This window comes from Felis catus, chromosome B1 (assembly GCF_018350175.1).
Source record: "Felis catus isolate Fca126 chromosome B1, F.catus_Fca126_mat1.0, whole genome shotgun sequence".
NCBI classification, from domain to species: Eukaryota; Metazoa; Chordata; class Mammalia; order Carnivora; family Felidae; genus Felis; species Felis catus.
Window position 1 is genome coordinate 64,048,818 of NC_058371.1, and position 15,122 is coordinate 64,063,939.

The 15,122-nt window shown below is 35.8% G+C and overlaps 1 protein-coding gene and 1 pseudogene across 4 annotated transcripts in view; both read left to right on the forward strand.

The window, feature by feature from the left end:
* The window catches only part of LOC123385142, a 48,964-nt pseudogene extending 35,570 nt beyond the window's left edge, over nucleotides 1-13,394 (forward strand).
* The window catches only part of MARCHF1 (membrane associated ring-CH-type finger 1), an 867,957-nt gene that overhangs the window by 347,320 nt on the left and 505,515 nt on the right, over nucleotides 1-15,122 (forward strand). The window lies entirely within an intron of this gene.

Below are 15,122 nucleotides of genomic sequence, written 5' to 3' on the forward strand. Positions count from 1 at the left end.
TTTTAAAAGTGAGCCACAACATCTGGATCAGTGTAATTTTACTATTTCTGCATTAAAAAAAAAAACTTGACCATGCTTGAATCACATAACTCTTAAAATTTGCTAAGAGAACATTAATATAAAATTAAACAAAGCTGCAGTCATTTAGAAGGTTTAAAATCTTTTAGAGGGTCCTTATTTTTGTTTTTAATTGTTTGGGTTGATTGGATTCTTTTTGAGATTTGTTGGGATACTTTGATTTTTTCTTTAAATTTTATTTTTCTTTTATTTTAGAGATAGTGCACATGGGAGAGAGGGGCAGAGAGAGAGAGAGAGAGAGAGAGAGAGAGAGAGAGAGAGAGAGAGAGAATATCCCACGCAGGCTCCATGCTCTCCACGCTTAGTACAGAGCCCGATGTGGGGCTCAATCCCATGATCTTGGGATCATGACCTGAGCAGAAATCAAGAGTTGGATGCTTAACCAACTGATTCACCCAGGTGCCCCTGTTTTAAATTTTCATATAGTAATATTGACTCTTTGTGTATGTGTGTATATGCACTTGTGTAACCTTAGGTATTTGCAACCAGAACCACGTAAGTTCCGTATTCCCCAAAACTACTAGAGGGTCCTTAGTTTAATTTCCATTTCCTGCATTGTTGTAAAGGTTATCTTTTTTTTTAATATTTGGTTACCATTAGAATCTAAGTTCCATCCCCTTTGTACTTCCAGACAACCCTGTGTTGGTTATTTTAGGGTTAGGGAAAAAATATATTAAAAAAAAAAAAGAGGATGCCCTAAGGTGGTTTGAGAAAGGCGATTAGAGAGATTTTGAAGGCTAATTCCAGGTATCTGCCACCTGTTCCTTGAGACTAACCTTGCCTCTTACAGAATGGTTTATTTTAATTAGAATATGAATCATTATTCATTTAGCCTAGTGACACTCAAGCTGGAGGGATAGAAGGGTCTCATTCTTGGATCCTGGCCCAGGATGAACAGCTTCTAAGGACAAAAGATGAGAGACCATGATAACCATATTTCATTCTTTTAGAAGACAGTGTTAAGAAAAATAAATTGAGAACTGTTGGTTATATCGTTTATGGCAGTATTGGTGTCTCTAGAGGGCAGGGGCAGTAGATGACATGATAAATCAGGGTAGTGGGGAGAAGTGTCTCTTCTTATAGGCAAAGGTTGATCACTTAAATCTGGTTATGGCACCAGTTTTTTTTCTCCCTATACAATATCTGCCTTAATTGTAGGAAATAAGATTACTTAGTATTCTATGGGAGCTACAAAGAAAAACAATGGAAGAGTACGAGCCTGCCATGATTCTTCATTCTTACCCTACATGCGAATCACTAGGAAGACCTCCAGAGTTTCTGACTCAGTGTATCAGGATCAGAATTGACATTTATAATAAACTCCCAGGTGATAACTGATGCTGCTGGTTCTGGGACCATACTTTGAAAACCATAGTTCTATGCTATGGGCAGAATAGAAGAGGAAATGCTCTTGTTAGGGTGCCTGAGTGGCTCAGTCGGTTAAGCATGTGACCTTTAGCTTCGCCTCAGGTCATGATCTCACAGTTGATGAGTTTGAGCCCTACATCGGGCTCTGCATTGACAGTGCGGAGTCTGCTTGGGATTCTCTCTCTCTCTCTCTCTCTCTCTCTCTCTCTCTCTCAAAATAAATAAACATTGAAAAACTTTATAAAAAATATAGTGCTCTTTGTTATAAGGCATGTACATTTTGCCTCTGCAATTAATGCCTTCATCTACTCAACAAATTGCTAAGGGCACATTAACCAAGGAATCACTATGGTAATAGTTGTGGCAGATAAATTGATGAGGTAGACATGAATCCTATCCACAAAAGGCTTCCAGGTGAAAATAAGAAAGCGTGTAGAAGACAGTAATTTCCAACAGAAAGTCTAAGTGCTGTGACAAAAAGTGTAGATCTATTGCTGTGGTGGGTGAAGGAGGGAGAGATTCCTGACAGGGGTCTAAAGGGTGTGGAGGTCCTGGTGACTAGGAGAGTCTTCATAGCTTTGCCCATAATTAAGTTTTCTTCTTGCCACATAAAAAATAATGGCTTTGCACATTTAAATGTTGTCATACAATTCTACATATAAGACAAATATCTAAGTATATTTGCCACCTACTGAGAGCTGGAGCTGTCTGGCATGGTTGGCTTCATAATATAACATGTGGTAATAGTTTTATTACATTGATTCTATTAACATTTTTGTTATGAGTACCTACGAGATTTCAAATTGAAATTAGTACTGAGAACCAGTAAAGCTACACACTTTCAGGAAAGGTGGTAGTGAACATATATTTGATAAAAATATGCGACAATTTTAGAAGGGTAGTGTCTTTCAGCGTAACTCATCAGATTGACATTACGTAATTCAGAAGTTTTGGTTATGTTCTGTAATCATTTGCTTAGAAATAGTGTTACTTTCTAAATTCAGTTTCTATGCTGGAGGCTCTCCAACCACAAAATAAAGCCACTCCTTTAAATACAGGAGAGACATAAGTAAAACATATTTGCTTATGTAGAACAAATTCTTATTTTGAGTGTTAAAGAGGAAACAAGAAAACATCATCAGGTGTCTATTTGGTGCAAAATCCAAAACCATATTGATGTTTAAAATATATTTAACATTCCCATCTTTTAAAAATCTACTTATCAACCATCAATACACATTCATCCCAATTGAGGAGCCTAACTAAAAAATAATTTCAAATACAGCTTTATATTTTTTAAATCTATAAGTGTATATTTCAAATACTTTTTAAAAGTTTATTTATTTGTTTTGAGAGAGAGTGTGTGTGTGTGTGCAAGCAGGGGAGGGGCAGAGAGAGAAGGAGAAAGAGAATCCCAAGCAGGCTCCTACTGGCAACGCAGAGTCCCATCAGGAGCACAAACTCAGAAACGTGAGATCAGCACCTAAGCTCAAACTAAGAGACGCTTAATTGACTGAGTCACCCACGTGCCCCTATTTCAAATATTTTTGTATCTATAATTATATAGATTGATTATATAAATATAAATACACATATGAATGTATATACTAAAAAGTTCATGAGGTGGACTTTATATTATTCAAGATGAATATGCATATTCTTAGCCTCCTTTAATCATTTCTAGAAGTCTTACCTTTTGTTTATTTATTTTTGAGAGAGAGCATGAGCAAGGGAGGGGCAGAAAGAGGGAGACACAGAATCTGAAGCAGGTTCCAGGCTCTGAGCTGTCAGCACAGAGCCTGATGCGGGGCTTGAACGCTCAAACCAAGAGATCATGACCTGAACTGTAGTCAGGTATTTAACTGACTGAGCCACTCAGGTGCCCCATAGAAGTCTTCAATATCATAAGGTAGAACTCAGGTTTACAGTACTTAGTGTGGGGAAAAATCCACATATGCAAACTCTTTACAGTAAAGAACACTTCCATTTTCTTAAACCAGATGTCAAGAATTCTTGAAGTACTCATTTAATGATCCTGAAACTCTACTATCAAGTAGCACTGAACTGCAATAGGAAAGTAATAGGACTATACTTTTATTTATTGATGTGGTGTGAAGATGTGGAGAGAAACATTTTAAACAGAAAAATAACTTGAGCCATAGTGAATAATAGATGTAAGTTCATACTTCAGGGAGCCTTCTCTTTACCATTCTTTGTGTTAATGAACCTTGCAGTGAGTAGATGTGTTTGACCATATGAAGTTGGAAGTGTGATAGATTTTTTTTTTCTAACTGTGATTACATGAGCCTTGTGTCTTTGGTGGAAATAGCATTTAGAAAGGACTTCTATGTTAAGAATATCGCTACTCTTCACCTAATTTTGTTACATAGGGTTTTACTGTTACACAGTAAATGCAATTTTAACCCGATTTCTTTCCATGTAACTTTATTGGCATGTCAAAATCAATACATGTTGCTACTCCAAGGCAAGAAGTTCCACAAGGAGAGTCAGGTTTTATACCAAGCCTGTGGCTCCTGTTATTTTTTGAAACCTCTCAAAAAGCTAGATTAGTAAACTGTCGGGGTATTTTGAATTTAAAAAGTAAAAACAAATATACAGCGCTTTTCCCATGGATTCAAATTAATGATAAGAGGTGAACATTTTTGACTCCGTTCTAATACACACATAGGTATAAACTTACCCATTCAAATTCCATGTGTTAGAAGTTTATATAGACTACAATTTTGAAATGTGTTCACTTAACGAGTTTTCCTTCATCTTACTTCAGCTTAATGATCTGTAATCACATTTAATTGCCCATTTATTTTATTATTATTTTTATTTTATGCGTTTCAATCACTTACAGGCATTATTATTTCTGATGCTCAAATTATCCCTGGTTTGACCAGGGGAGCCTCTTCAAGGTGACTCCTATGCCCTCCTGTTGGCATCCTTGCAAGGTATCCCAGGGCTTTTTGTTTGTTTCTTTTTAAAATAAAATAATATATATTGTTGTTTCTTTCCAGCTGTTATTCCTAATATTGATCCCATAATATTCCTTCACTTTAAAAAAAATATATATAAATCATTCAATTTATTTAAACTAAACCAAAGAAACAAAGAAACAAACAAACAAAACAGTTCATCCCTCTGCCTCTGGTAACCACCAGTCTTTTCTTTGTATCTATAAGACTGTATTTTATTTTAGATTCTACATATAAGAGAAATCATATGGTATTTATAGACACCACATGGTGTCTATATATATATATATATATATATATATATATATATATATATATATATATTACATTTTCTTTAACCATGCACCCATAGATGGATACTTAGGTTGCTACCATATCTTGCCTCCTGCAAATAATGCTGCTGTGAACATGAGGCTGCACATATCTTTTAGAGTTAGTGTTTTTGTTTTCTTCAGATAAATAGAAGTAGAATTGCTGGATCATATGGTAGTTCTGTTTCTAACTTTTGAGGAACATTTCATACTGTTTTCCATATTGACTACACCAGATTACATTCTTATCAACAGTGTACAACTGTATACTTTTCTCTATATCCTTGTCAACACTTGTTATGTCTTGTCTTTTACATAATAGCCATTCTAAGAGGTGTGAGATATCTTATTGTGGTTTTGTTTTGCATTACCCTGATAATGATGTTAAGTATCTTTCGTGGGTCTGTCTGCCATCTGTATGTCTTTTTGGAAAAATGTCTCTTCAGATCAGCCCATTTTGTAATTATATTATTTGCTTTTTGCTACTTAGTTGTAGAAATTCTTTGTCTATTTTGGATATTAGCCTTCATCAGATACTGGATTTGCAAATATTTTCTCCCATTCAGTGGGTTACTTTCTTACTTTGCTGATGGTTTCCTTTGCTATGGAAAGCTTTTTAGTTTGATGTAGTCCCATTTGTTTATTTTTGATTTTGTTCCTTTTGCTTTTGGCATTAGACTTAAAAAAATCATCGCTAAGACCTATGTCGAGGAACTTACCACCTATGTTTTCTTCTAGGTGCTGTTTATTTGTTTTTATTTTTTATTTTATTTTATTTTATTTTATTTTATTTTATTTTATTTTATTTTATTTTATTTTATTTTATTTTATTTTATTTTATTTATTGAGAGAGAGAGAGAGAGAGAGAGAGAGAGAGAGAGAGGGAGAGAAGGTGGAGGAGGGGCAGAGGGCGAGGGAAAGAGTTGGAAGCAGGCTCCACGCTCAGCACAGAGCCCCAAATCAAGAGTTGGACACTTAACCCACTGAGCCACCTAGGTGCCCCTTGTTTTTGTTTTTTCAGTCCATTCATTCACTCTGTGTATTTGATTAGAGATTTTAGTCCATTTACATTTAAATTAATTATTCATAGATACGTGATTATTGCCATTTTGGTAATTGCTTTCTCGCTGTTTTTGTATTTCTCGTCTCTTCCTTTGTGGTTTGCTTATATTCCTTTTTTGAAATCTTTTGTATATTTACTATGGGATTTTTACTTTGTGGTCACCATGAAGTTTGCATAAAACAACATATCTGTATCAATTTATTTTATGTTGATAATAACTTCAGTTTGCGTTCTAAAGCTTGACATTTTTACTTTCCTCCCCACATTGTGCATTTTTGATAGTATATTTTACTTGTTTTTACCTCGTGTATCCCTTAACCAATTTTGTAATTATAAACATTTCAACTACTTTTGTCTTTTAATCTTCATTCTAGTTTTATAAGGGGTTAACCTACTACCCTTACTTTATATTTACCTTTCCAATGAGATTTATTCTCCCATACTTGCTTTTGTTATTAATTAGTGCCCTTTCTTTTAACTTTATTTTATATGAGCTTATTCTTAGTGAATTATAAAAGTTATTGATTGCAGCACTTGAAACCATGCAACTGGAGATAATAAATTTGGTAATATAAGTAAGGCTTAATAATCTCACTTTATAAAAATAATGTTAAAATAATACCATAGGATTTATAAACTTATCATTTATAAATTAGCAAACAGTTATGTCGACCTAGGGTGAAGTTGAGACCAATGGATATAAGAAAAAGAGGCAGGGGGAGATGGGAGTTTGCCAAAGATAATCATGCTATCCTGTAGTTTTCTAAAGGGAAGGTGATGTTTTATTGGCTTCTTCTCCAGCTGATATCAGGGAAGAGATACAGTTAACTATCATATCTGAAAGACAGTATAATCAGAAAAAAGTGACCATCCATGGCCACCTCTAACCTATATAGCACCTGTACAAACTTCATTAAAATGGTTCATCACATTCCATTTTTAAAGTATACTAGATTAATAGAAAATTTGAGGTTCAGTAAGGCCTCGGTGGATCATGAGACAGTTACCATCAAAAAGAAAGTTTACTACAACATTCCACACAAAAGGGGGATCCATAGTTGGTAGCATAGTGACTGGGCCAGAGTCTTTATTGTGGAAGGAACTGGTTGGCTAGTTTGAATGATTTGGCAGGCTCTGTGGCATAGGGGCTGTCCCTAGTTTTCTGGCCCTTGGCCCTGGGGTGATTATGCCTAGAGTACAAAAGCCTTATAAAGGAGGTGGTTGCAGGTGTGGACTCTGAATTGGTTGCTTTTGTTTTAAAAAGTGTGCTCCAAGGAGGAAGGACCCTTATCAGAAGAAGGTTGGCCAGTGGGAGGGAGGCAAATGAGGAAGGCAAGAAGTCAAAGCAGCGTGTCTGAGGTATATTGTTAGGCTATCCACAGCAAGATGTATGTACTAGATGTATGCAGAGCAGATGCTAAAGTATAAGTTTGCAAAAGCTAGAAATATGGTTAGTAGATGGATTAGAAAGATATATATCTTGTGCTAGTTACTCTAGTTTGTTCCCCAGACTCTTTCTCCACCATCCTCTGCTCTTCCTGTGGGCTCTGAGAGGCTGACCTTAATGTATTGCATCACTCCTTCTGTCTTCCCTTCTGGACTTGAAGTTGTGCTTAGCACCTGCCAGCGACTGGGTGGGGGGGGTAAGAAGTATAGGTCTGGATATTTTTTTATTCTTGGCCCCTTCTGACGTTGTTCTACCTCTAATTCTAGCCTCTGTTAGGCAGCACTTCTGCCACTGCTTCAGCTTTGCCCCATCTCTGGTAACATTCATCTTGTCCCTTCACAAGTAGGGGTTATGAATTACCATTGTTTCTACCCCCTGCGTGCTTCCCCATCTCTTGTAGATTTTCCACATACTTCTTTGAATGGTCCCTTCAGTAAATGATCTTTAATTAAACTGTGAATATACCGGTTTTTTCCCCTGCTGATACTCTAAACTGCTGCTCCACACTTTTCCTAGTTAGGTATGGCCCTGCCAGTCCCAGCTTGGTGAAAAAAGGTGCCCTTTGTACTAATAAAATGATATCTATTTCCTTTGTCTGGCCCCACACCTGGCTGCGGGGTTTTATCACTAAAGACAAACTACATGTTAGCTCCCACTAACCTCCCTGCTTTGTTCTTCTCAAACTAGACCAGAGAATGGAAAACCTATGCTGCACTTACTATGGAAGAATAGCAAATAGAGGAGAGAGAAATGGAAAAGTCCCTGCCTGTACACAAAATGTTTGCATATATGCTTCTTTTTCTTTTTCTTATTTTTTTATTAAATATAATTTATTGTCAAATTGGTTTCCATACAACACCCAGTGCTCATCCCAACAGGTGCCCTCCTCAATGCCCATCACCCACTTTCCACTCTCCCCCCCCACCCCCATCAACCCTCAGTTTGTTCTCAGTATTTAAGAGTCTCTTATGGTTTGCCTTCCTCCTTCTCTGTAACTTTTTTTTTCCCCTTCGCCTCTCCCTTGGTCTTCTGTTAAGTTTCTCAGGATCCACATATGAGTGAAAACGTATGATATCTGTCTTTCTCTGCTTGACTTATTTCACTTAGCATAATACCCTCCAGTTCCATCTATGTTGCTGCAAATGGCCAGATTTCATTCTTTCCCATTTATATGCTTCTTTTTCTAATATATTTATACATTAAGAATGTGGCTCTACTTATAATTTTAGGTGACTATATTCATATAGATACATAATACTGTGGTTCTTAAGCATTAAAATATGAAAGCTATAGATCTTATGTTTATGGTCTTCTGTAACAAAATATCAATGTGCATTTTATATTAGTTCACTTAATTTCTTTTTTTTAAAAATTTTTTTAACATATTTATTTATTTTTGAGAGACAGAGATAGAGCACAAGCAGGGGAGGGGCAGAGAGAGAGGGAGACACAGAATCTGAAGCAGGCTGCAGGCTCTGAGCTGTCAGCACAGAGTCTGACGCAGGGCTCAAACTCACAAACTGTGAGATCATGACCTGAGCCGAAGTCTGATGCTTAACCGACTGAGCCACCCAGGCGCCCCTAACTTCTTTTATATATATGTATATAAATACATATATACATATATATATATACATATATGTATAAATACACATATATAAATACACACACACATATGTATATATATATACACACACACACACACACACACACACACACACACATCATGGACTTATGTATGAAGTTTATTTCTATATGGAAATACACAAGTTACGTTGAACTCGTTTTTAATGGAAATTCACAGATACATGGATGAGGCTCAACTTTAGTGCCCTGAACTAATATGTTACAAATTAGAGCTTTCGTGAGGTTTTGAGAGTAATTTCTACAGAAAAATTAGAGCGTTTCTTGTAAGGTGGGCATGAAGGAAGAGTGAGGAGTGAAGATAAGGGATAGAGGATCTTAGAGAGCATAAGACCATTATGGTGGTACCCAGGAAATAGAAGACTGGAGAAACAGACCTACTGGGGCTGGAAAATCTTTCCAGCACAGTAGTTGATAGGTGACTAAGATTTATTGCTTATCAGTGTACATTTTCATTTCTGTAGTATATTCCTACTCCTACCATTAACTGGAGTTGTAACCAAGCTTTGCATTTCATCATTCCTCATCTCTAATTACATTTTCTATCTTGATGACCTTAGCAGTAACATGGTTTTAAATATCATCTATATTCCAACAACTCCAAAATTTCTACCTCTAGTCCAGTCCTCTCTCTTGAGTTTCAGACTTGCGTATCCAACTGCCTACTGTACACGTTTGCTTGACTGTCTAACAGACATCTGAAATTAATCACATCTTTCCCACTCTCAGACCTGCTCAGCCCATAGCCTTCACTCTCTCAGCTAGATACATCACCATTCATCCAGTTGCTCAAGGCCAAAACCTTAGGGTTGCATTTTGTGCTTCTATCTTTTACCATATCAAATTGATCATGAAACCTTGATGCTTCTACCTTTAAAAAATATACATAATCTAGTCACTCATCACTAACTCTTTTGATACCACTCTGATATATCACCATGTAACAAGAGATGAAATTAGTGAGTCATTAGGTATGCATGTATTCACCATTACATGACATCAAACTGTTTTCTGATTTTACATTTCTCCCCTCCTCCAGCAATGTGTAATGTTCCCGTTGCTCCATATTTTCACCAACGGCCTTTTACATTTTAGCCTGGTGAGTGTGTAATGGTGTCTCACTGTGGTTTTATTTTTTTTTAATTTTTTTTTTACATTTATTTTATTTTGAGAGACAGAGAGACAGAGCACAAGTGAGGAGGGGCAGAGAGAGAAGGCGAAAGAATCCGAAGCATGCTCGAGGCTCTGAGCTGTCAGCACAGAGCCCGGCGTGGGGCTTGAACTCACAAACCGTGAGATCATGACCTGAGCCGAAGTTGGATGCTTAACCAACTGAGCCACCCAGGCGCCCCTCACTGTAGTTTTAATTTGTATTCCGTGATCACTGAGGTCGAGCATTGTTTTCCTCTATTTATTTGCCATTTGTTTTGTCTTTTTGCCAAGTTCCTATAATTGTGTCACTTGTTGAGACTAATGAAATAAAAATGAATATTTTGTGTGTGTGTGTGTGTGTGTGTGTGTGTGTGCGTGTGTTTACACAAAATTTAAAAATGTAACAAAAAACAGGCTGTGTAGATTTCCATTCTTGCAGACTTTGGATTTATAAGTTGATATTAATTTATATATGCCATGTATACTCCATATGTTTTCAGGCAGCATTTGAAAAATTAGAGAGTAATTTTAATTTTATAGCTTCTCTATTCAATCACAAAGTCACTTTTCTTTACCTTTTTATATCAGAAAACATATCTGCAGAGCAGCTTGCTTCTGTCTGTCAATCCCCCATCAAATTGTGGTTTAGAAACAATGACAACAAGCCGGTGGCATCTGTCAAATTACTTGGAAACTATAATTTAAGGGATGGTATCTCTGGGTGAGGTAGATAACTAAGCTCTCAGAACCTCATCACCATTAATTCAAAGTAAAACATACAACATTTCATGGACCCATTTTTAATAACTATTTTTGTTAATAAATCTATTAATTAGATCTAACTTCATTAAGGTTTTAATCAACATAAAGTTTCCTTAGAACCAGAGAATCCAGTGTGTTTGATTTCAGTACTCTCATTAAAAATGCTTAACATTTTTTTTGCCAGTGTTAATGTTTCTTTTTTTTTTATATTCTTTTTAATCTCTCCTGGCTTATTCACATGGAAATATTGGGTTACATAGATATTTTGCTTCTTTAAGAGGTTCAAGCACAAGTTTCTAATCAGTAGGCAAATAAAGAGGGAATTTTATATACTCTACATTGAAAAATAGGTTTTAGTTATTTTCTTTCTGAGAATTATGAGGTAGTTAATTTCCTAAAATAGTCCAAAGAATTTGCTTTTATATTTCATAGTTAGGATTTACATAGTGATCGTTATTCTTCTAAACTTGTGGAGAACTTCCAAGTCATATTCATGTGAGAGAATGAATATCTGACATAAATCTACAGAGAAGCTGTGGATTTAAGTTATGGTTGTCAGGTTGTTGATGAATCATTTATTTACTGTAAGCACAGGGAAATGCCACTGCTACTCTCTATTTATAACCTGTATATGTTTCTGCACGCATTTAGAAGATCCTTGGTGAAGCTTTCAAACATCTGGTTTCACTAAGATAGTTAACTCTGATCAGATACAGTAATGTTATATGTTTATGTAATACTTTATGTTAAAAAATTATACAAGTACTCTTCTATTGGTCAAAAAATGTTAACTAAAATATAAACATTTATTCACGTGCATAAAATTAATGGGTATCAGTGGCATCTTCTATTTGGTATCTTGTTAATGATATGACATGTCATAATGTACGAGGCAATCCGAGAGCATCTGGAAGACAACCCAGCTCTGGAGAAACTGTTGCTTCATATCCAGAGGAAGGTGGGCTTTGTGTTCACCAAAAAGGACATTACTGAGATCAGGGACATGCTGTTGGCCAATAAGGTTCAAGATGCCAGTGCCATAGCTCCATGTGAAGTCATTGTGCCAGCCCAGAATACTGGTCCAAGGCCTAAGAAGACCTCCTTCTTTCAGGCTTTAGGTATAACCACTAAAATCTCCAAGGGCACTACTGAAATTCTGAGTGATACACAGCAATGAAGACTAGAGACAAAGTGGGAGCCAGTGAAGCCACACTCTTGAACATAGTCCGCTTCTCGTTTGAGCTGACCACCCAGCAGGTGTTTGACAGTGGCAGCATCTGCAACCTTGAAATGCTTGGCAACACAGAGGAAACTGCATTCTTGCTTCCTGGAAGGTGTCCATAATGTTGCCAGCGTCTGTTTGCAGATTGGTTACCCAGCTGTTGCATCAGTACCTCATTCCATCATCATGTATACAGGCAGGTCCTGGATTTGTCTGTGTAGACTGATTACATCTTCCCACTTGCTGAAAATGTCAAGAGGCCTTCCTGGCAGATCAACCTGCATTCGTGGTAGCTGCCCCATAACCACTCCCACCACCCCTACTCCTCCTGCCTGCAGCCCCAGCCAAGGCTGAAGCAAAGAAGAGTCCAAGGAGTCAGAGGAGAATATGGGATTTGGTCTCCTTGATTAATCACCAAAAAGCAACCAATTCAACCAGCCAACTGTATTTGTCAAACAAGGAAATAAAGGTTTACTTCTCTCTAATAATAATGATACATATATAACATCTATTTAGAGGTAGATGTGTGGAAGTCGATTCATAACACATACCTGCTAAACTCCCTGGAATTGGGAAATAAGAGACCCAACTCTATTATCTCTTGTCTGAGTGACTTAATATAAGATTTTTTAATTTCTCTGACTTCAATATTGTTTATAAACCTGGGCTTATGATGAGAAACAATCATTTTGAGAACTAAGAAAGTACTACATCTACAAACAAAACAAAACAAAAACAACAAACTTTGTAAACTGAAATATTTCTGTTTGTAAAGTACTGGGCAGTGCCATGTTTATTATTTTTTTTAATAAAGTTGGTATTTTATATGAAATTTACTATAGAATCTTTTAAAACATCAAATAAAAAGCTATTAATGACATAATAGTAACATGTAGTTCATCTTTTGAATGAAAACTAGTAGGTTGTATTTTAGATTTTGTTAAATGTACTATTTCTTGTCCTCACTCTATAACATACTGCCATATACCTGCGTCTTGGTTTTATCCAAGTATATACCTCTTTGGTTATTTAAGCTTGTTGCAGTCTTAACTCTGTTAAGTAGATTTATTAATCTGGCCTTACTTGTATATTAAAAAATACTTTTATTATAAGTTTTACTTAGTAATAGATGAATATAGATGAATTAAACATACATTATGATAAATATTTAAGAAATCCAATACCGTAAAAAATATTTTGACATTTTCTCTGTGGTTACAGCTACTGAAGGATTTGTCTTACTTGCTGATGATGACTTATAATATATAAATAATTTAATTTGAATTTTAGAGTTGTCCATATAATCAAAGAAATTGCAAACTAAATCAATTGTATTTGTATGCAGTGTCTGGATTAATAGTTCTGATACTTGGTTGAGTTCTTGGCCATTTATGAGAATTGACGTAAGATATTTTCTCTATAGAAGAGTATGCAAACTCTCAGACACTGGATATTTTGCATCAGGTTTCAGAAGATTCCCGGATCCCTGTTGATATCCATTGATCCATGCAACCTATATTAGGGTGTTTTGCTTAAGTAATTATTATTTTTCTTTTTTTTTAATTGAGGTATAATCTAACATGAAGTATTAGTTTGAGGTGCACAACATACCAATCTGATATTTATATATATTGCAAAATGACCATCACAATAGGTTTCATCAACATCCTTCAGCATACATAGTTACAATTTTTTAATGATTTTTTAAAAATAAGATTGTAAAAGTTCTCACCACAGGAACAAAAATTTTTAAGGGGTTAATTTTTATTTAAAAAAACAAATACTTAAATATTTAGATACAATTTATAACACACAAAAATGAAAAAGAAACTTTCCTATAGTCCCACCTAGAGGTGTTCACTTTTCTCTTGTCATTAACCATGCCATCAAATATTCTTGCACAGCTTCACCTGTAACTGGTATTACATCATTGAACTGAAACATCATAGTTTTTAAACCAGTCTTCTTGCTGTTAAACATTTTGCATGCTTATTTGTTTGATATTATAACCCAACTACAGTGAACTTAACTCCTAGCTAGTGAAAAAATTTCCAGAAGTAGAATTGTAGAATAAAAGGATACAAACTTTTTTTAAGGTTTTAGATTAAATTTCCCTCTGGAGATGTTTTACCAACTTTATTTTTTTTTAATATGAAATTTATTGTCAAATTGGTTTCCATACAACACCCAGTGCTCATCCCAACAGGTGCCCTCCCCAGTGCCCATCACCCACTTTCCCCTCCCTCCCATGCCCCATCAACCCTCAGTTTATTCTCAGTTTTTAAGAGTCTCTTATGGTTTGGCTCTCTCCCTCTCTAACTTTTTTTTTTCCTTCCCCTCCCCCATGGTCTTCTGTTAAGTTTCTCAGGATCCACATAAGAGTGAAAACATATGGTATCTGTCTTTCTCTGTGTGACTTATTTCACTTAGCATAACACTCTCCAGTTCCATCCACATTGCTACAAAAGGCCATATTTCATTCTTTCTCATTGCCACGTAGTACTCCATTGTGTATATAAACCACAATTTCTTTACCCATTCATCAGTTAATTATTACCAGGAGTTGGTATCCTAGGCCCCACTTCCCTGAATCCTTGTCCCTCCTAGATATTACTACTTAAATAAAAGTCTTTGCAGATTTTGAATGTGAAGCCTAATAAACTAAATTTATTGTAATTTCATGATTACTAATGGACTTAAAAAATTAAGCTAAACTGCCTATGATTTATACAGTAGCAAAAACATCTATGACAACTAGGGTCTAGTCACCACAAATGTGGCAAGAGAGTTGAAGCCTTGGAACAGATAAGAAGACAGCTTTTCCGCTAGTGATACTTGGAGCTTGGAAGAGGAGGGATCAATAAAGTAATTAAACACACAGGTGTTAGCTAGACTTTGGATCTCAGTTTTCAGGCATACTAGCTATAAAATCATAGACGGATTATGTAATTGCTCTGAAACTTTGTTTACTCGTGTGGAAAGTAGAGGTGACATTATTGCCTATTTCATAGAAATCTTTGTGAAAGTTAAATATTGCAAATCAGGATCTTAGTATGGTGTTTGGTATATACTAAGAGCTCAGTATAAGTTT